The sequence below is a fragment of the Equus przewalskii genome, chromosome 8 (assembly GCF_037783145.1).
Source record: "Equus przewalskii isolate Varuska chromosome 8, EquPr2, whole genome shotgun sequence".
In the NCBI taxonomy this organism is placed as follows: Eukaryota; Metazoa; Chordata; class Mammalia; order Perissodactyla; family Equidae; genus Equus; species Equus przewalskii.
The window spans coordinates 51,717,930-51,740,705 of NC_091838.1; the positions used below are offsets into that span (position 1 = coordinate 51,717,930).

At 34.6% G+C, this 22,776-nt stretch overlaps 1 protein-coding gene and 1 long non-coding RNA gene across 5 annotated transcripts in view; both read left to right on the forward strand.

The window, feature by feature from the left end:
* ZFPM2 (zinc finger protein, FOG family member 2) overlaps positions 1–22,776 on the forward strand; it is a 440,124-nt gene that overhangs the window by 1,992 nt on the left and 415,356 nt on the right. The gene's annotated exons all lie outside the window — the stretch shown is intronic.
* Positions 9,077–22,776, forward strand: part of LOC139085093 (uncharacterized) — a 48,043-nt gene continuing 34,343 nt past the window's right edge. Inside the window, exon 1 of the long non-coding RNA XR_011543130.1 lies at positions 9,077–9,187. This is a non-coding gene — a long non-coding RNA (uncharacterized lncRNA). The remainder of the gene's footprint in view (positions 9,188–22,776) is intronic.

Sequence of the window (22,776 nt, forward strand, 5' to 3'; positions counted from 1 at the left end):
TATACTTCGGTTCTTATTCTGTGCAACTTGGGTTAAAGCAAGGGCTGGACCTAACTTTTGGCTCAAAGCAGTTTTAATCAAGTAGGGATACCGTTCTTGCAGACTTTAACTTTTTCAGAGTGATTATTCATGGTTTCAACTAATTGCCTTTACTTTTTGGTACTAAATTGATTGGGTCCCTCTGTTAAAATGTTGCATTTTGTAGTACAAAGTTGTGCTTATTATAAGAAATGATTATAAACATTATTAAATGCAAGTGCGTTTTAGTTCATGGTTGTCTAGATTGTTAATAAATAATTAATAATAATTGATTGTATGGCACAAAGACCATCTGATTCTACTTGGGAATACTTTGTTATCTTCTCAATTAGCTACATTAAATTTTTTTTTCTATCCTTCTATGTCCACCTCGTATAATTGAAGATTAAAGCGTTGGAACTAATTGCTGATGCTACACTTGTGTTATAGGTCATAAAACATTTTAGTGGCTTATTTGAATGCTGTGATTTATTAACTATCAAAAATGCTTGAAATTTCTCTCATTTGAAAGTGAACAAATATTATATTTACATGTTTGTTCACAGTCATCACTGCCTGCGATAGATGGATGCATGTGTGTTATTAATATACATGCATTTTAGACTTTTACTGGATTCAATTTGGGGTCACAGTGATAATCTATGCTAATATGGACACCCTTCTCCCCTTGCCCTGTTAAGGAAAATGAAAAATTAAAGGTCTTTGAATTGTTATATTAGAACAGTGCTATCGAATAGCTGTTTTGGGGGGGCAGTTAGAGTACTTGAATGTAGTTTGACTAACTGTAAAGTCATTTCGCTTGCAGCCTATCCACATTTGTCTCCTTTTGCCTGTCCTAGCATAAGAGGCCGTTTTGCAGATGGAGAAGTTTGTCTTGACACTCAAAGTCATTACTATGATGGGTCTCTCCTTCCAATTTGAGTAGTTTATAGGAAGTGCAGCATTTTATTTTTATTACAAATAACACTGTTGCTTTTGATATTCTCCATCAAATATAAGTTTGGAAAATATCAGAAAGATGCTTTTTGAAACAATAGCATTTCATGCCACTACTGAAACAGCATTTAAAACTTGGAAGCATCCAGAATTTGAAAATAAAGCTTTGGCACTGGTGATAAAACATACCCAATTTAGAGCAACTATGACAAGCAAAAGTCAGCTTATACCAGAAACTCTGAAGACAGTCAATTTAAAGGACAAAAAGGTTGTTGGGCACAGTTTTTTTTTTTCTTTTACTGCGTACAGTTCCCTGCTATCTAAAATTGTGATTTATGCAGTATTTTAATATTTTGCTTATTCTTTCCCCTTGGGTGCTCTCCGGGCAGCGATAAAAAGGCGACGCTGAAAGAGCACCATTAATTTGCTATGATGACTGGACAGATAAGAGGAGATAATGGGAAAGATAAGCGGAGAAGATATACCATCAGAAACCCGATTATTACCATTAAAATTCCAGCCCAGCAATCTGCAGAAGCCTGATAATTCCTTCTCCGTTTCCACCACTTTGGATGATAAGGCAAAAAATAGTCACTCAGTGCTCCTTGATTAGACTGCCTGGATTTCCTGATAATACAGTGATAAATTATGTATTTTGCCCCCATGTTTTGTCCCAAAATTCAGATTTTTTTTCCTATTCCAAGACTATATTTTCTGCCCTCCCCTCCGAAGCGTTCTCTCCTCAGCTATTATTGTAATCCTGGTTTGATAAAAAGCCCTGATAGGACGGGAGGTGTTTGGTGTGGGAGCCATATCATGCTATCGGCCCATCTCCTCGCACAGCTGCTCGCTGTTGTTGTTTTTAGCCTTATCACCTCCTGCCAATATGCCAATAAATTGCCCAGATTGTTCTCCATTCTGGGGCTGCACTGCAAAATTTATGACAGAAATGATGATTTTTTTCTTTTACCAATGCATCTCTTTATGATTAGCAAATGTGTTGTGTGTGCAGTTTTCCTGTTATTTTCTTCTTCAAGCTGTTGTCTCTAGTAATGCGTTTACTGTCCTCTATGTCCCCAACTTCAGTCATACTGACGTGTACTGGCTATGGGTTCAGGAAAAAATTTTTTTTTCTGCAGATGTACCTAGTAGTTAATGTAGAGGTTGAAAAGGGAGGAAAGAAAGTCAAATATATTATTTTCATGTAAGATTAGGAGAAGGCACTCTTCTTTATACCATTAAAGTAGAGTTTTCATAAAACTTTTAGATGGGGTGATGTTTTCAGACATGTAGAATGTAAATGTTAGTGTGCATCATGTGCCAAATAATTTGTGGCGAAGGAAAAAGAAAGGGTGAATTAAGAGACAGAATTTTTTTTTTTGAAAAGTGAAGTAGATAGTGAGAATTAATATGCACTTTGAAAGTAAAATGTTCCATGTTAGGAAGAATCTTGTTAGCAGTTGTGTAGAGGGGATTTGTAGAAGTTGGAAACCTTTCATATTGAATAAATTACGTTTTTGTTATTTGAGATGATCTAATAATTTAAGGCCGTATAAGTCCCTAACTTGCACCGTGCCATCTTAACGTTTTATGCTCTTTTTGAAAAAGAGAACGTAATGTTAAATGTTTTATTTATAAAATGATTATTGTTTTAAAATGAGAATGTTGCATATTAAATTTATTTTATATTTGCCAGTGTGAAAATCTCTAACTGGATCATCTTTGGAACGTTAAAGTTATGTTATAGGAAGAAGTGATTGTGGTGGTTTTTCATTGTTCTAGTGTAGGGTGGGTTTTTTTTAGTGTTTCTTGTATTAACATTCAATTCATAATTTTTGGGTTAATTATCTACTATATTATCATTAATATTATATTTTTAAAAAGGGGTTTGGGAATGCTGTGTGCACATGAGAAATACATTAATCTCTCTCAGACTCAGTTGGATGTCTTGCTTTTCACCTGCCAAATATTAACACAGGTTTTTGCTTTGAAGCAAATTACTCATTTCTTCTGAATTTTAGGGATAATTAAATATAACATAAAAATATAAGCCTGTCTCTTCGATTTGTGATGTGTTTCATGTTAGGGATTTTATTTTCTACATTTTTGACTGAGTAACATTTTGGAACCCTATTTTTACGCTGACCGTGAAATAAAGGAAAATATGTTCTGTATAATACTTGTTTTATTGATGAAATAGATTGGTATTGATTGTAAGGTAACAAAATTAATTTCTTTATTTACAAATTTGAAATATATCCATACATAGAATTTTTCTGAAAAAAGTCTAATATAAATATTTAGTAGATTAAAATAATAGTCGAATTTTTAGATGGCTAATGTGCTAATCCTGGTTTTTAAGAGTTAAAGAGAATATAAGAAAGTTTACCTCTAAAAGATCATTAATCATGAAGTCAGGTTTTTTTTTTAAGTTCAATGGAGTCAACAATGCAAATATAAATGCAGTAGTATTTTCATGTTTAGTTTCTGTAAAAGAGTTTAGGACTAAAACTTGGCGATATGGCCTGGAATTAAAAGAGAAGTTCTTATGTTTTCTACTTTTGGTAACTTTCTAAAATGGTTCATTTGTAAAATTATGGAATTTGAAAAAATATGAGGTTTAGTATTATATATCACAATATTTTTTGAATGGTCAAGCAACTTTAAAGTTTTCTGTAAATTATAGTTTCAGACCTGAAGAGTAATATAATTGTATTGGTTCAATTACAAGGAGTGTAGTGTCTCTTTGAATTTCACATAAGAGGAGAGTGTTCATTTTAGACTTCACAAGGTTACCAATAAATGTTTGTAAATTAAAATTTAAATATGGACGTAGAAAATATGATATGACTTGTATTATTTAAGTTGGTGCTATTAAATTGAGGAAGAAAATAATGCAATTAGATGATCTGGTTCTATCTTTGCATTCTGCTAATTTAAAATGTTGTTATATATTTAAGAGTTAAGGCAAGGATTTATACGTTGATTAGTTTTGGGGTAATGGTGGAGATAAATTAAGATATTCATTGATTATATCAATTGTCTAGCCTATATCTGTACTTATATTTTGTCTATATCTATATAGTAGTGTCAGTTAACTTTGTGTCACAATTGAGGTAGCTTCCTTCTGTTCATGAGCTCTTCAAGGCCTCTCATCCATGTTATTTCTGTTGTTTGAGGGCTATTTAAGGACCGATTAGTTCTTCCTTTACGTGATAAAAACAAAGAAATGAAAGTCTAATTGGCCCATTTTGCTATTACTTATCATCACTGGAAAAAGTTTTGAGAGAATAAGATTGAAGTTTATACGCTTGCCAAACTGAGATATTTAGGACTAGATGTGTGGATTTCTAATATGGATATTTTGCTCTTCCCCATAACCAAGGCAAATCAAGAATGGACTCATCGTTTGCATTTTGATCACTTCCCCACTTCTCAATATGTAACTTTTGCTAAAAAGATATTAAATGAATAAACTAATTTTACTCGTTCTACATTCTTTATTTTTACGTTTCAAGAAAACACCTTCCCGAATGAATTTTCCTTCAAAATAACATATTTCAAGTTTTAAATAAAATGATACTATTTAGAGGAAGTCTTTGGATGTTTGGCTAAATTGTGTGAAGAATCTAAAATTAGCTTTATCTGGGTATAAGATATACTTTTCAAGAATGCTTTTCTTTTTTTAATACAATCTTTGTTCGCTGAAGAGTGCGACTGAATATGTTAACTTTGGAGCCCTTATTCTCCAAATAGTATTGGATTTTTCCTTTGGAGTTTTTGTTACTCTCCTAATTCCAAAGGGCTAGTGGGACATTCAGAAGAACACTGCAGGTATTTTTGAAACCCTGTCTGATTCAGCGCCTGCCACGGTGTGAAATTATCAGTTCATTCTCTTACCAAATGAACAGCAGCAAAAGTCCGTCACTTCAGTCACCAGAGAATGTGTTTCCACCATAGATAAAGGGGTAAGTATGTATCATTCAATAAGGTTACATTTTAAAAGCTGAAATGCAATTAAATTAATAAGCTCAGACATGGCGTTATTTGGCATTCTAGGAAGAACTATCTCTTTAAAGGTATTAGCATAAAGATAGCACATTTGTTTATTATGCTTCCAAATCAGCTCCTAGTATCTCTGCCACAGGTAACAATTGACTTTTCAGGCTTCAAGTTAATAGCCTTGTCTCTTGCTTGTAGGGATCAATATTAGTATTAATTAATCACCATTATCGGCACTAGGATCTGGTTCTATTTGTTGTTACATCAGCAAAATATCAATATAGAAAGTGGACTCTCTGATCGTCATGGCAACTTCATCTCTTGGGTCAAAGAAAGTTTATCTTATCTGTGCATAGAGAGTGGCAAACTGTTTAGGGATCTAGTTTGAACTCTAAGAACATTGATTTAGTTTTTGTTTGCGAATAGAGGCTGAATTCCAATCACAAGGGGGATAGGTAAGATTTAAATATTAATGCCGAGAGGCTTGTCTGAGAGGGTGTCATACCGTTACTGTCAGACTGTCTTTTTGAGATGACAAAAAGGTAGAGAGGAATTGTCTAGTCAGGATTATTTAAAGCCTTAGTAATTTGTGCTTTTGACAAATACTTCGTAAAATGAATATATGACAATTATTAGGTAGAATTGGTTTTGGTCAGGATTTCAGAGGTTAAAATAAAAGGCTCTTATTTTTTCTCTTTCATCCCTTCTTTCCTGGTCCATTATTATGATACTCACTATTTTAAAAAAGTATTTTAGAGGACCAGTTTTGCCCCATGATGGGTGTGAGATAACTAATCCCATGCTTGAGGGCAGAGAGTTTGCTTTGGATTTTCAGGTCCAAGGGAAAAATTTCTCTGGGAATATTTTAATATTAACAAATGTTCATTGCTAATCAGGGAAATCCTAAAGCAATAAGCTGAAAGGATAGATGTCTTTGAAGAGTGTTTGCAAAGATAATAGATTATAAGTTACTAAACTCAGGAAACAAAATATATGCTATTTTGTTGCTATAACTAAGATCCAGTGATCATTTAAAATAAACAGTTTTTTTCTAAATCAGATCATGGAAAATTCATCTCATTCTTCTTAAAAATTATGCTAAGGAGCAAAACCAGATTTAGAAATCGTGCCTGAAATACTCTACTCTAAAGTTTGTAGGAAATGAACTTAACTGTGTTTGTGTATGGGGAAATAGTATACCTATCTCATGATTTTGGAGCCTTTAAAAATGAATGTCGAATGCCTGGTAGCTGTAACCAATGCTGTACAATTATTTATTCATTCCAGGCATTGTCCATATGATAACTGAAAGTCAACGCTTTATATAGTCTGCTAGGCAATGCTGTTTACTATTTAATATTCTGGTAATACCCCCATTGGTGTAAAATAAGGAATATGTTTATTAGAGGCACTAGTATAATATTTAATATTAAATAGACCTTCATTTCATCTGGGCATCTGCCACTGACTGCTTAGTTTTGTTTATTTGTGAAAGTGCCCCTCTTTGAATTGCTAGAAGTTGTTGAATGGTGTTATTCTGATGTTTTCTTGTACATGATGTGGCTTTTGGTAATGTCAGATTTATCATAAACAACCATCACAAATATATATATGATATAATAGCTTATATATAGGCTACCACAAGTATATGTAATTATAGCCTACACAAAAGCTATAACACCTAGCTTTTGTGTAGGCTATTGAAAAGCTATTTTTAGAGTTTTGTTTCAGTTTTAAAAGCCTTCTGAAAATTATTTTTGTATGGGCATTTATTGAAGATATATTGAATGTTATTTTTTAGCTGATTTCCTTCTTAGAAAGATAAATTCTTTTGAAGATATGAATTACTCTAATCTACATATGGAAAACTTGGGTGAGCATCTCTTATTGAGACAATGAAAGAGAATTTTCAAAGGCATGTATGTAATATGGTATGCGGAAGCTTTCTTACAAGTGTGAGTTACTTGACATAGATTTGTCAGCCATAATCTCTAAAATTCTTTTATTTCTTACAAAATTTGTGCGTCTTTAAACTTGAATAGAGTGAAGAATTAATTACAAAATTTAGAGTTAGAGACAAATATTTGTCCTTCATTGCCTACTAATATGGAACTTTTAACTTAATTCTCTTGTTAGTTGTTCCTTTGGAATAGTGAATAATACTGTATTCTTTAAGAAAGACTTGAATTTGCTTCACTGTGGTATATTCTGAACTTATTGTGAGCCTGAAATAATCTGGAGATTAGAAGATTAAAAATAGTGAATTGGAAATTCTTCAAGTTCAGTTGAGGGCCAGATTTCTCTAAGTTACGCAAAGGTAGCTAAAAATCATATACTATTAAGTAGTTCTAAAAATAATAAAAAATAACAGCAAATACTAATTAAATATGCTCAGTGTTGTCCAGTATCCTCTTGCATCCTACGTTTAGACTAGGTAATTTGGAAGAGTGGTTTTAAATATTATCAGATGATTCACTTAAAAGATCTGATTATTTATAGTTAAATGATAAAAATTTGTGTCACTGATTAATTGTAGCATATTTGGTATTCAAGAAATTTTTTACATGGATTTTTTCATTTCTTACAATGGTGTAAAAGGAATAATTTTTTCATATCACAAGTAGAAACTTGTGTAGCTCTTCATATCTAGTGCCTCCAAAATGTAAAATGCCACGTGGAGGTAAACCTCCTTGCTTACTGTGTGTGCTAGGAAGTTCAAAGGCGTTTTTTTAAATAAAATTCTTTGAGTTCAGTGGGAGTCTTTTGGAATGATGTACAAATTGTTCTTATATTTTCTCATTGTGTACAAGTTATTTTTATGGTGTGCATTTTCATCTATGTCAAAATACGTCAGTGTAGCACTTTGTGGTTTTTATAGCCTATGCTTATATGTGTAAGGTATGTATTTATGTGAATAAATTCTCTGGATAAATTTTATGCCGCTTTTAAAAAGCTTTCAAAATATAGTAAGTAAAGATTTTAATGAGAGATGGATGGCACATTGACAACTTTGCCTCTTAATGGAAATCTTATATTCATTGTGAAAGTCGTTGTTTTGATTTTAAGGAAAATCTAAAAATTTAACTAATTGCTCCTTGAAGAAAAAAGAAGACTAAGTTAAGCAAGTAGACAGTTACTTACATTATCATAGAGTACTTCCATAAAATGTATGTATATTTTGCTCTTCTCAGTTTTGTGTAAAAATTATGTAACAGGTATATGCTTTGAATTAAAAAATTTCAAATTCGTAATCTATGTCACAGTTGTCTCCTTACCTAACTAGTTTATGTATAGGAGTTTTTTCTGTATATCATTAGAACAGTGGGCCAGCTAATGTGGATTTGGCAACAGCATTGAAGGTTTAAACATTTTTTTCCTCCAAGACTCAAGTCAATACAAGTAGATAAAAAGGCTCTTAATTTCTGAATTGTTTTTATTTATTTGGGATAAAACTGTCTGAATTTATATTGTGCACATTTATCAATTAGGTCTTCATTCTCGTCTTGAAGTGACAGCCTGAAATTCTCATTTTGATAGCTTTTCTGCCTACATTGACATAAAAATAACCACATTTTCCAGTGACATTTGACTTGTACCTAAGTACTCTTGCATATTTTGAATGAATTGGGCCTCCCACAGCCAAGAACAGACTCAGTGTGCAGGGGAGACTGACCAACATGGGGCTTGTGTAAATCTGAAATATTCAAGAGTTCATTTGCAAATATATTAGGTAGCTGCTAAAAATATCACCCCACTTCTTAACAATGTGCATCTTGGACAAACAGGCGCATATTTTGTCATCAAGTTGCTTAAGCTTCTAAAGTCAGGGCTACAACTGGGTCAGATGATAAGATGAGCACAACAGAGAAACGAAGAGAGCGTCTGATAAAACCTGATTGATTGATGTCTGGCTTCCCCACCATCACAGGCAGTTGACAGTTAGTTTGGGATCAGATGATTTGGCTTTTGCGATAGAAGATGGGGCCTGGTAGGCAAGTCTGAAGGACAAAAAGGTCGGTTTCTGTGTAGTGTCAAGTAATGCCGAGCTCCCACAAGGTGGGACATTATTAATATTTCATTCTTTCTTTTTTAGGTCCAGGCCCTAACATTTGATAGTCACTTAAAGGCATGAAGATTCAGTCTACCAACAGAAATGTGTGACTACCTTCCTGTTTTATTTAATGCTTTTACATTGTTTGTTTTATAAAGGGTGAGGGCATATGTTTATTGAATAATTATGTGATATTTTATATGATACTTCGCAATATAAAATGACTTTTGCATATTTCATTTTATTAAATCTTATGAGGTAAAAATAATAAAAACACATAAACTGGCCAAATTTAATATTTAAAAAATACTTTGTATGGAGAAATACAGATTTCCTGAGGGGAAAATTGCAGTATAAATTAATATAGAGTTATCAATTCCAGGTGTTTGGGTATTATAGATTATGAGAAGCTTAGGTGAAAAAATATTCTAGTACACATTTTAGACATGTCACAGTTTTGGAAAACCTTGGTTGGCACAATGAGAGGACTCTATATTTTATACAGGTCTGTGGTTAGTGAATGATTCTGCTGTAATTTTCTGAACTTTAATCTTGCTGGTGGTGATAGGATTGTTAGAATGGTTTTTTGTATTTTAATCATAGAAAACCCAAAATTCTTGACGCGTATTAAAATCACCTTAAAAATATGAGTTAGCTGGGTTATATGCTACTAGAGAACAACATTGTAGATTACTTTTGAGTTTGAACTTAATTGGTAGTTAGGATAAATATTCTTAGAAGAAGGAAGGAAGGAAAGAAAGAAAAAGAGAAAGAAAGAAAATCAGAACAGCCAGTTTTAGAATAAAGTATTTTCCAGTGTTAGCCATGAAAATTAGTATAACTGTTACAGTATTAGAATTTGGACAGTTTGGATTTGAATTTAGATTTAGGACAGTTTCGTAGTCTCTAGAAATCCTTTAGGATGTATCACTTTTCTCTGAGTTTTAAGGGTCAGATCTCCAAAGGACAGTTGGGTCTCAGCTAATACTGTAGGCTTAATATCAGCAAGATGAATTCTGCAAGGTGCTGTATTGCTGATAGTATAAGTGGAATACTGTATGAAAGCACTTGCACCAAAACCTGAAGTGGTACTCGTAATAAGTCATCAGGGAAGGGGGCTGATGGCCATTTCAGTAGTGATTAGTAATACTTCCAAGAAAAGTGCCATAAGAAAATCATCTAGTCTCTTCTACATACATTTATATGGAACAAAACAATTAATCTATTATCTATCTATCTATCTATCTATCTCAGGAGTAATGAGGAATCATTTTAGGTCTGGTTACAAAAGCTTTTGGAGGAAAGATGTTTCAGATGTTTTAGTGATCCTGTTCTGTGGTCACCTTACTGATGGGAGTCCAGTAGTCCTCTACTTGTGGTAGCTAATAATGGTCAACACTTTTGCTACATCAGGGAAAAGAGAACACAAGTGAATTTCCCTTGCACTATTGCTGTGTAAGTCTGTGATACATTTCACAATTATTCAGTAAAAGTGGTGTTTCGTTTTAAGGTTGTGTAACAGTTGTTAAAGGCAAATTGCTTCAGTACTATTTAGAATTTTGAAGTATCCATGAGCAGCTCTCTAAAGTTTATAGACTTTCTTTTTTGTTTGCATACACATGCACACAATATCATTGATTATCTAATACTTTCTTCTCAACCCTTTTATTCCTTCGGTATTTTTTGCTTGTTTGCTTCTGTTGTTCCGTGTGGTTTTGAACTTCATATTTTTTTGCATATGGATAAGATGCATTTGAAAATACCTTATTATACATTGATGATAATTGAGTTGACAACTGAAAAAAGGTCACATCATAAAAATTATTAAGGTCAGCAGTCCTTATAAATGGAAAGTAGCAATCAGCTGTTTGGTCAGCTACCCTGCAATTTCTGTTGTTCTGTGACTTCAGAAATCTCCTCTAAGGAAGACTATGAGTTTGAGGTGCAATGGCTGGCCTGATTAGTCCGACATTTGCTTCCATGTTTTTTCGCTCTTGGTTTGGAAGTTTACATTTTGAAGAAAGGAGAATAGGATTCAGGTGTGGGATGGTACTAAGGAGGATTTTTGGGGTTTTGTTTTCTCTAAACTGGTTAGTACCACTGTTCTTTATATTGAAAAATAATCTCTTAGGTATTATATGATGTGAAACGGATGTTGACTGTACGTTGTTCTTATTATCCTAAGGAAGAAAAAGTAATTATACATTGAATCAGGAATTTTTAGCTTGAGATCCATACCAGACATTTTATGCAAGGTTTTGTGTATTCAAGAGTTTTTCTAAGAAGAAGTTTTTGTGAGCTACTCAGTGCTTCTCCTTTCCCTGTTACGTTGTTTTTCTAGATTTCCTTATGGCTGGCTTCTTGTCATTCACTTCTCACTTCAAATGCATTCTTCAAAAAAGCCTTTCTTAGCCCCCTATTTGGAGTTTTCTGTCACCCCCCTACATGCCTCAATTTGCTCTCTAGTCTGTTACACTATTTTATTTTCATTACACTGATATTTATGTGAAATTATCATATTTATTTATTTGTTAGTAGGTTTACCTGTTTATTAGATGATTTCTCACTAGAATCTGAGCTCGATGGGCAGAACCTGCTCTTGCTCACTTCTGTGCTTCCAGTTGCTAGAAGAGTGCCTGGCACGTAGCAAACACTCAAAGAATATTAGCTGAATAAATGAATGAACAATTTTTAAAAATCACCATGATTTCCTGTGGTATATCTTTTAACAAAGGTAGTCTTGCAACTTTCCACCCAAAAGAAAAAAGTTACCCACATGCCTTAAATTTAAATTAAATTAGCTATTTCTTCATTCAATAGTTGTTAAGCAAACATAGAGCAAATACCAGTTATGTGTACTGTGTTAATCCATTAGGAGGGAAGAATACAAGAATGAACAAACTGTGGTTTCTCCCCTCAGGTAGCACATTAAATAGTGAAGGAGAAAGGCCCCATTACTGTACACTGTGGTATAATCGTGATAGATGGAGGTATAAGGTGATGTGGGCATTGAGGTGCCTAGGTGAGTTGGCCTCTAAGAGGAGGTCTTGCTTACCCTGGTTCTTGAAGGATGAGTAGGAGATCCAGTCAAGACAAGGGGGACTGCATCCCAGCAGGATCAACAAATGCAGAAAGGCAGTCAAGAACATGGCATTTTCACGGTCCAGTGAATAGTTGTGACCAAAGATGAAAGTACGTGGAAAAGAGTGACAGAGAATGCAGCTTGAGAGTTGATTAGGGACCAGATTTTTAAAGGGTTTGTGTGCCACGTTAAAGAACTTGAACTTATCATTTAAGTAATTGACAGTCAATGCAGAATTTGACAAATAGAGCCTGATTAGTGTATTTGGAATGCGCTTGATAATTACGTGGCCTTACCAAATCACAATTTGGTAATAGAAGAGGACAAGGAGCTGTGAGCTGACAGTGGGGTTTAGTCCACTTTCATTTTGTTAAATTTAACAATCATTGCTATCTTAGATTCAACCTCAGACCTCTGGGCTACCCTCTAACTTTTAGATGTAGATTTAATAACAGCCTTGTAGCGGATGGCTAAAACAATCACTCAGTGCTTTCAGTAGTTTAGTATGAATATTTTATTGAGGCAAGACAACGCATGCAAAAACAAATGAACAGAGCAATATCTTTTTAATTGAATCTGTTTGTGCTTAACTCATGAGATTGTCTTTGGTAGCAGCTTTCCATTCATTCCTATGCATTAGGCTAGTTTTATAACAATATCGAGAAGGATAAGTGTTCAGGAGCAAGTGGGTAAAATAATTGTAACTGGGATTGCCAATTGTTGCAACCTCTTTGAAAGACAATTTGGCAGTTTATAGCAATTAAAATTGCACATATTTTCTTTGACCAGCAATTCCACATATTCCGTGGAAACCCTCGTATGTGTGCTCATTGCAGCATGGTTGTCATAGTGAAAAAACTAGAAATTGCCTAAGTGTCTGTTAATAGGGGATAGATTAAATAAAATTATGGTACAACCCTCAGTGCAATTCATGTTTTATGAAATATGAGACAGATGTGTCCATGCTGATTTGGAAATATCTCAAAGACTTGTAAAGTGAAAAAAATATTCCAGTATGATATCTCCCTACTTGTATTTTAAAAGATGAGTGAATAGAAACATTTATATTTATATTTTTTCATGAAAAATGTCTGAGAAAATGGGAAAGAAATTACTGATGATGCTTTCCTCTGGGAATTAGGACTGGGAGTTTGGAGTAAGGCATAGATTCCCTTATTTTCATTCCACTACCAGTACTGCTACTAATAAATCCTGTTGCGGGGGTGAGGGTGTGTGTGAGGGGTAGAAAAGAGTCAAGCACATATTGCTGTCATAATTAAGTTTTAAATTGTTCATCTTCCCCTCACTTTTGTAGTTGGGAGGGTAGAAATACTGTTAGGAGTTGGGAAGAAAGGATAGGAGATGGAAAAAATATTTGATAAAATATTTTAATATCCTTCTAATTCAGACAATACCATAGGGAGAATAGCTATAATGATAAATTTCTTTATAGTCTTTATTAAGCTTAATATGAGAATATACCAAAAGTGAGCACTTCAAGTGAAGATTAAACTTTATTTTACTTTGGAGAAGGGAATAACTCAAAGGAAAACATTTTAAATACATTGCCTTTTAAAGTATAGCGTTCCTCTATTCTCAGCATAGGTCATGGCTATGTTATTAACCTCAGATTAATAGTGTATGATAGTTTGGTTTTAGATAAAATATCTATTCTTTAAAATTTGATCTACTATTATAGGCCCTGTTGTACAAAAAAAAAGTTTATCCCCATGACGTTGTTTGCTGAGTTCAGGAATTGTGTCCTCCTGTGCCTGACACAGTTCATCTTTAACCCGTGTCTAGTGTTTACCTTCTGAGTGATATTAAGATGCCTGTTATTCTTCTCCAGATTATTATATACGGACATATTTTTTGATTGGTTCTGGGCCAAATATGTTGCTCTTTTCTGCACCTTATTAATGATTTTGTATCCTTGAAAATCTTCCAGGCTATCTCATGTGTTCTTGTGGGAGGCAGAAGCACCAGCAGAGTGGGAGCTGAACCAGTACGTGGTTTAGGCTGAAGCTTAGCATTTCAGTGGAGTTTAAGAAGGAGGCCCTGAAAAAAACATGAAGGCCTTAATTCACATATGCCGCCATAAATTTCCTTTGATAATTGTTACAGAGTGGAAAGGAAAATAAACAATGGCGAGTTTTCATCAAATACTTTTAAAGAAGTGGGTGTTAAGTTAGGATAGAAGTAGCGTATGGAGTTGAGAGAAATTATATGCTGAAAACAAATGAAATATTTGTTTCTTTCATTTGAGGGAACCTAGAGCCTAGAAAAGTTAATACATCTTGCTAAGTTTGATTTTACCTCTTAGGGTCTTCTGATGCTTTCACCCTTGTTAGCACATATGACCAAAAGATCAGTTTCATTCAGTTCATTCTTGTGGATTCTGAAAAACCCAGATGGGGTTGAAGATTTTACTATATTTTTTATTTTACATTCTCAGTTTGCATAAGTGTGCTACCAAGATGTGTGGGCCAATGGAGGTAAATTCTTTTAATTAATGGCATTGTGCAATGACTTTATGCAAATAAGAAAACTTGTTGTTTGGAAAAAAATGTTGATTTGGCTTCTTGAGATATGTCTTGCCATCGGGCAGTCTATCCGTATAGATTGAGAGAAGTAAAGGAAAACACCAGAGGAAAACAAACCCGAAGTAGATCTAGCCCCTGCTTCCATGTGGCCTGCTGATGTCCCAACTATCAAGTGTTGAAAAGCCACAAGTGGTTTTCATGATGATAAAGTTAGTGGTTGGTACTAAAAATAAACTCAGAGCGAGGCCTGGTAGAAGAAATTATTGAAGATGATCTGGTTAAAACTGCCTCTGCCCAGAAGATTATACAACATTTCTAGGATGGCTGGTTTTTGGGGTGAGAAGTCATTAGAATTATTGATGTTACTAAGATCCATATTCACACTTAGGTGACGTGCTACATACAGTGTATCTGATGAGATGGTATGCTGCCCCTCCTTAGCCCCTGTGTAGAAATGTGTTAGCGTAGAGGACTGAATGTCCTAAGAATAAACTTTTCAAGCTATGTACTTTTCTGAAAATGAGCGTGAGGGTAAACCTACATATGAACTTCAAGACAGTGCAGTGACTGTCTGTGGGATGGTACTTGAGTGTATGTGTGGCACAAAGCCATGTATGAACCTTTTTATTTAGAAGGGGATTGATATATGCAATAACTCTTTAGAGAGGGGGTGTCGTATACTGTTTCAGAACTTTGGAGTCTTACATCAGGGTTCCAGTTTCAGCTCTGCCACTTCCTTGTTGCCTGTCCTTGAGCAAGTTACTTCATCTGTGACTCAGTTTCCTCCATTTGTTAAAAAGAGGTTATTAAAGAAACCTATACAATGGATTAATTGTGAAGGTTAAGTGGATTAATACCTACAAAGAGCTTAGAACGGTACCAGGCACGTGCTAGTAAAACCCTTTTCTTTATTATTGGCGTTTTTGAAGTCAGATCCATGAAAATAGCTTGTTCTCTTATGGTGATAAATATCCCCAGGTATCTGAAATGTAAGTTTAAAGGTCTTTGGTTTGCATATTTTAATAGACAAATATTTAAATGAAGTATTTCCTTTTTGTAAATACTGTTCATAGTTGGAGTAAAAAGATAGATCTTGTTGAATATTCTAAATAATTGAAGCTTATTTTGTCTGGATAACCCTAAAGTAGTTTTTTTAAGTTTTCTTCCCAAGGAAGAAAATATTTCAAGCTTCATTGGGAAATGCTATATAAGAAAATATTGATAATGGAATGTAATATGTTTATCACACCTGTATAGAAACCAGTCAATGTTTTTAAAATTTTTGAAACCTGTTACAGATTATTCATCTAATTTTTTGGGTATTAAATAGCAGTGGGGGGCTTTGGGTATAATAATCATTACCGGAAAATGTGAGTGGTAAAGTTTCCCTTCCCCCACAGTTCTGGAGTTAATACAGAAAATTTGTTTAGAAAGATCTTGAGTGGAGTATCTGAAAAGGTCTTTGAAGAAACCAGTTGGCTAAAATGCGTTTGGATGACCTGAACGCATAGTTGTTGTGTCTCTAAATCCCAGACATACTTTATTAGGACAATCCAGCTGGTTTGCTATTTCTATCTCCTCATTATCAACACGTTATGGTATGGCCTCTTCCCCCTCTCTTCCAATGCCAAGAATTTGGCAGGGACACCATGTTAGCAGGTCAGAGACTGGGGGTGGGGGGCTGGGGAGCGAACAGCAGCTTCACACTGCTGCAGGGGTAGGAAAATGTGTTGTCTGAACATTTTGCCACCGGGTTAAGATGATAATGGACATTTTTAGTCTCTTTACTTGAATAATTTGAAGATAAAATATCTTGGATTTCTAGAAAGATTCTTAAGAAAAATTACACTCATTCTACTCTGTACTTCCATAGGTATAGAATCTGTAAATCTCAAAGCTCCGAAACTCTTTGCTTTTCTCCCTTTTCCCAGCCATCCTAATATTGTAGAAGCTCAAGAAAGTGAGGAAAAGAAAGAATTGTCCCTAGTCTTATTTCATAGTTTACATGATCAAAAACAACTCAATAACTGAATATCGTGTCACATTTTATTACTATGTGAGTGACTCTATTTCATAGACTAAGTAGATCGTCTTGTAATATATCAGAGCATAAAGAAAACGAACATTGAAGTCTATTTTTGGTCATTGTTCACAATTTTGTTTAAAAGTAGTGAAGTGAAAGACAATCAGATTAAGGACTCCCTTGACAGTTATACAGATTTCAGATTTTGTGAGTTAGTTAAGCTCTTTGAAATTGATGTTATGACTTTCACAGAAATAAGGATTCTCAAATTTATAATGGATACAGATCATCTTTTCTTGTGTGTATAAATGTAATTTTGTGTGCTACAAACTCACTTCTCACAGGCCTTCTTTTCCATAAATAACTCTCTTCAAATTGTCCTACAGACATTCATTGGGATGTCTTCATGAAATATTTTCTGTCCTTTAATAGAATGTTTGGAAAATCATCTCAAATTAAAATTATTTACTTTTTAAAAACCATGAATTATGCTTCCAAAGCAACCTAGGGGTATTTTCCATGATATCTTACATTATCATAAAATATTAGGTTTTAATAAATAAAAGGTCACTTTACCTGTGCAGAGTGATATTTACGATAAAGCAAGTAAGTTATGATCCTTTCTCTCCGCATAGGAAGAAACTACAGAAGGATATGTTTCATTCACATATATATTATTTATATATATTAAAATTCCTTTATTTGGTTCTTAAATATATCGCATATGTAACTCAGACTCCTGAATGATAGCAAGTATAAAGTTATAAATATGGGTAGAAACTCGTAATTTAGAAAATTGATACCTGGAGACATTTTTTTATAGTATTCTGTCCTTATTAGCAAAACGTATTACTCTATCTAATGTTTCTTAATCTTTATTAGCTTATTTAAAATACAGCAACGAATTTGTGTGTTTTAAAAAATCTTAAATAACAAAGTGAAACTTGAGCAATGTGAGAAAGGAATAAAGCTATGAGTGAAAGAACAGTTACCCCATAGCTTTTATTAAAGAGAAAAACAGTCACCTTTTATCTCATTCGCTTGTCCAGATTTGTGCCATCAGTGTAGAAAAGAGTAGAAGACTCAACTTTCTCCTAAAACCATGATTCCCCAAAGTTTTCATCACCCTAAGAGAAATGGAAGAGTTGTCTCTATGAATTGGCATGCATCTTATTTTATGGCTGTAGTAACACAACTGAAAATATGAGTAGGACGTTGAGGTTGTGGGCGGGAGAAGAAGAACGCAAATTAAACGAGAAATGGTTTATTCACAAGTTAAAGAAAAGAATTGTTTCCCTGGGTGTCTCCTTAATTGATGAAGAGCTAATAAGTAGGGTACAGTTAACTAGACAAGCAGAGAGGGGCGGGCGTCTCTCTCAGGACTGAGGTTAGAACCCCAGGCTTTCTAAGTGTGAGGGATTTGTAAATGAAGCTACTTTGTTACTGTCAGAATTAATATGTGGATAAAAATCTATGTTTTCAAAGCTCTTACAGCATTTTTTTTTGTATTCCTTCCTCATTTTTAAAAGTAGTTTTATGTTATTTTTGTACTATTAACATTCTACACTTCTGACATTTCTGCCCCCTCACTAGCGACACCGAACAATAGGACTGCTTCAATTAAGAAACAGAACATCAGCCCCTGGCATCTTATTCTGTTGTTCCATCTTTTTTGCTAGGGAGAATTCATTTGTTTCTTAATTAAGAAAAACACCAATAGCATGAAAAATCTGCTTATGGTACCTGAATGGTAATTAGGCAAAAGGTAAAAAAGAAGCATGCACATACATTCCAATAGCAGCCAAAATGAACTTGAGCTGATAAAATGAACTAAACTACCCTTGCATAAATGGAGGCTGAGAGAAGTGTACAGTCATTATGGCTAAGACAATATGCAAACTATCTTCAAAGAAATCAAATTGCTAGAGTGTTTTCATTTGCATGTATTAACTATTAACATAATGAGGAGAAGTGACATTGGACCCGGATTGTGCGTCTGTTCGGATTGATAACTCTACTGCATCTGCAAACAGGCGCCCAAAAATCATGCTAGTAGTTAGATCAGAGTTGAACTCTGCAATATGGGCTAAAATGAAATCTAGAGCTTGGTGAACCTGCTGAGTTACTGAATGGTTGACATCTGTCTCATTCACTTTATGTGTCGTTGTCTGTCTCTCCCAGTCTCTCTCTCTCTCTTACTCCTTCCATCCCTCTCTCCCCGGTATTTATTTTTTAAAAAACAATAATAACATTTCAGTGCACAAACTTACTTTGAGCTTTTTAAACGGGGAAAATTCTCATTGGAAACTTTTTAGTCTTCCCCAGTGCAACTTTTCATGGTATAAGAACTGATGCTATAAAGGAGGCCTTAAAGAACCATAGGCTTAACTTAAAATCCATTGCAAGATTTGAAAATTTAAGATTTTTGTTTATTTATTGCCAGAAAATACAAATATAGGGATAAAGGAAACTGACATTTATTGAGCTCCTCTTATGTGCCATGCACAGTGCAAGGTGTTTTCTGCAGAAAAATGGAAAGAGTCCTGGAGAAAGATGAAGGAGGCGTGGCAATGGGTGCTGTCTCTGGCCTTTTAGATAGATAACTATGAGAACCATCGCTGAAGCTCTGGGTTTTAGTTCCTTCTCATCTGTAAAGTGGGGCAATGTGACTACAGTAGTGTTTCCTGATCCAAAAACCTTTGAAGCCAATAGCTAATTTCAGTGTTTTTAAAAGCCCAAGAGAAATTGGAAGGTCATTACTCAGAAACTTGCCCAGAGCAACTAAAATGGTTTATTTCTTTATGAATCATGGGCTTTATCACACACTAGGATGACGTTTGCTAATCCACTGATGAGAAACTCTGAACATTATATAAATCTTTGACTGCTTTTAAGAAGATAAAGCCAAAATACGTTTCTTGATTTTGGAATTTATAATTTAATGTTCCTAAAATCAGACGATAGCTTGCTTTAAAATCAGTAAATCCGTTTAATGTTCTAGTAGTTTTTCTTCTTTTGAAAAACTTACTGATACTGTGTCTTACAAACAATGGGGACTGCTAATTAGGGAATTTTGTATCATTTATTTTTCACAGTTTTGTTTATTCTGTTAACAAATCTGTGCTGTGATCTTTCTCTGAGTCCTCCTAGCTCTGTTCTGTGCATGGAGGTCAGGCATGCTCTAGGAAGGTAAGTCCTCTGCTCTCCTAAAATTTACATTTTAGGGTAGGCAACAGGCAGTAAAAACAGTAACTCAATGAATGCACAATGTAATTTCAGATTGGAGTAAGTGTTATGAAGGAAACCAAATCATGTGTGTATTATGACAAAGAGTGACTATTGGAGTCCTTAAATTATCTGGTAGAAAAAAATCTCTTAAACTTGCTGCTGTTGTTGAGCAGCAGTAAAATGAATATCTTTCCTTATAAAATTGTTTGGAACCACTCTCAAGGATGTGGGGACAAATGTCTGTCAGAGACTGTGATACACCCTGTCCCCCAATGGCCCAGCTGGAAGATGTTACCTTTTTTGTTTTGTTTTTTTGTGTTTTCTTTTGAGGAAGATTAGCCCTGAGCTAACATCTGCTGCCAATCCTCCTCTTTTTGCTGAGGAAGACTGGCCCTGAGCTAACATCCATGCCCATCTTCCTCCTCTTTATACGTGGGACGCCTACCACAGCATGGCTTGCCAAGTGGTGTGTAGGTGCGCACCTGGGACTCCAGCAGGCGAACCCCAGGCCGCCAAAGCAGAATGTGTGAACTTAACCGCTGTGCCACCGGGCCAGCCCCAAGATGTTACCTTTTTGAATGGGGTGGAGGCCAGGAAAAAATGTTGGGCACCATTAGACTTTATTGAACAAATTGTTTGAGGAGAAGTGTGTCAGAAATGGAGTTAGGTTCTTGGGATAATGTAATTACTAAGACAGGCATATAACACATCCTCATGGGGCTTTCATTCTAAGAGAGATACCTAGTTCTATGTAAAATAATGATACTGATTGCTCTCAGGAAACTCAATTCAATGCCGTGTGATTTTTCAGATGTTTTTTATTTACATGATATTTACATGAATATTTTCAACAAATGGAGAGTGATGTAATCACATTGTAATCACTTTGTGCTGTCAATAATATGGGAAGCAGTTCCTGTTATAAAATACTGTATAAATATATGTAACATTAACACAGTTGATATGTCCTCCATATATATATATATATGTATGTATTTTTTTTCCTTTGAATGGATATTTGTGACTGATTAGATTAAGTAGTGATTCTTAGAAATTTTGTTATTGACCATTATCACTATTGCTGGAGTAGCAGCTGTGAAATTTTTGGATTTGAAGCCATGTTAATTCCACTTTAATTCCATTTTCTGTAACATACATTACTGCTTAATATAAGTGGACATATGTGACCTCAGAACTCTGTAGACTTCCTGGGGAGCTCCTTGGGATCATGAAGCATCGGGAACATTCTGAAAGATTACAATTTTGTACTCCAGGCAAAAGATTCATTGAGCTTTTGGGGGAAGAATTTCTTCACTGGTTGTTCATCTGGAGGTGGCTCTGTGAAATGGCCCAGGCACTTGTCAGTGTCAGCAAATGTAGCTTCTACTTAGGAAGAACGTGGTGGGGGGGAACCAAACAATACTATGAGTGCATAAAGGGTTTTTTGTTTCTGAAGATTTCTACTAAGTGTTTTCTCAGGTAGGAATAGATGAGTTGACAGTACTCTTTGAAGACATCTCCACACTTAATGATACCTTATTGCTCTGTTTTCGTGAATATGGAGATTATAAAGAAATGTGTTTCATATTTAAGTATAAGTTGATCTTTCTGCCACGTATATTGGTTATAATGTCAAATCTTCTTTGAGAAAGTCATGTTGATGATCCGTGCTGAATCATTCATTCAGATTCAGCCTAAAGGGCTTAAGAGGTGAGAGCACATTTTGTCATCTTCTCTTAGAAATTACATAAAAATTAGGAAGCACGGTTGCTCCAGGAGAGCCCTGGAAGAATCTCTCTCTAGAAGGAAGCACAACACTGGGTACATCTGGGTAATTTGAAAAAAGAAAAGACTCAGAGCAGAATTCAAGAGATGTTTGAGACATTTAGATACTTACTAATGATGGAGCATTAATGTTTTCATTCGGACTTGCCTGTTTACATAAAGAAAATAAGCTGAATAACAGAACCATGAGGGAAAGGCTGAAGAACCCCTTAGAGGGGAATGTAAGTTCTTAACTTACATTTATTTGCAACTAACAACAAAAAATTCTAAAACAAACCAAAAAAAAAAAAAAAAAGACTTGCTTTCTCTTTGTCAGTTGCAATTGTGTTGATTATATTTGAAAGAGAAACGACGAACTTCAGACTCGTTACAAACTATTATTTATTTTTCTGGATATGAAAACTGCAACATGTGGAGAAATATATCTCTGGGTTTCTTAGTAATCTCTGTCAGTGCCTCTCATGCATAAACTGCTGGGTCTGGTACACTAACCAATAAAAATATATCACTAATCTTTTGGAGATAGACCCAACTGCTGAAGGCGGAGAGGCACACACAACGCGTGCCTGAAAATCTTGAATTATTTTTGTTTAAATGGATTTTATTATGCCACTTAATGGGAAACATGAATTAACAGGATTAAGTTTCAAACTCTGTGCAGGCTGGAATGGTATCTTAAAACTGACATTTAACAACATCCTGAATTTTGGTTAAAAAAAAGTCAGCTGTATAAGTACAGGACAAGAAGAGTGAACCTTATATGCTGCTAAAATTAAAACTTCATGGGTGTTTCAGTTAATTGTGAATTTTCAATGGGAGTTGCAGTCAGGAATGATTCTGCAGTATTAGGCAATTAACAAGGAGTCCTGCTGTGCTTTTTACTGGCCAGTCACATCTTAGGTATTATATTCAGTGTCCATGACCTCCTTAAAACTCAAGTGTGTCTGGAAGATGTTAACAGCCAGGCAATAGCTGAAGGAATTGGGGACATTTAATAGGAAAAGAAAATTATAGGTTTAATATCAGAGCTATATTCAGATATCTGAGGGACACATGTAGAAGAGGAATTAGCTTTCTTTGTAGCTGA